Genomic DNA, 237 nt, shown 5'->3' with positions numbered 1-237 from the left:
GCTGAAGAAGATAAACTATCTTTAAATCAGAAAATACCTTCTTTCCTGCTGTCTTATCAAACAACACCATACAGTCTAGAAATGTGCGCTTGCTGAATTACTAATGTGAAGATTTTTATGTATAGGACTAGAAGTTATGATACTTGATTAGAGTAAACATATTTTTAAAAATCTTTGCCTTCTAGGAATATACAAATCATATGGAAATGGAAAATCCAATATTAGTTTGTGCCAGAG

The sequence above is a fragment of the Meleagris gallopavo genome, chromosome Z (genome assembly GCF_000146605.3).
Source record: "Meleagris gallopavo isolate NT-WF06-2002-E0010 breed Aviagen turkey brand Nicholas breeding stock chromosome Z, Turkey_5.1, whole genome shotgun sequence".
Classification (NCBI taxonomy): domain Eukaryota; kingdom Metazoa; phylum Chordata; class Aves; order Galliformes; family Phasianidae; genus Meleagris; species Meleagris gallopavo.
Note: the sequence above shows the minus strand (reverse complement) of the source record.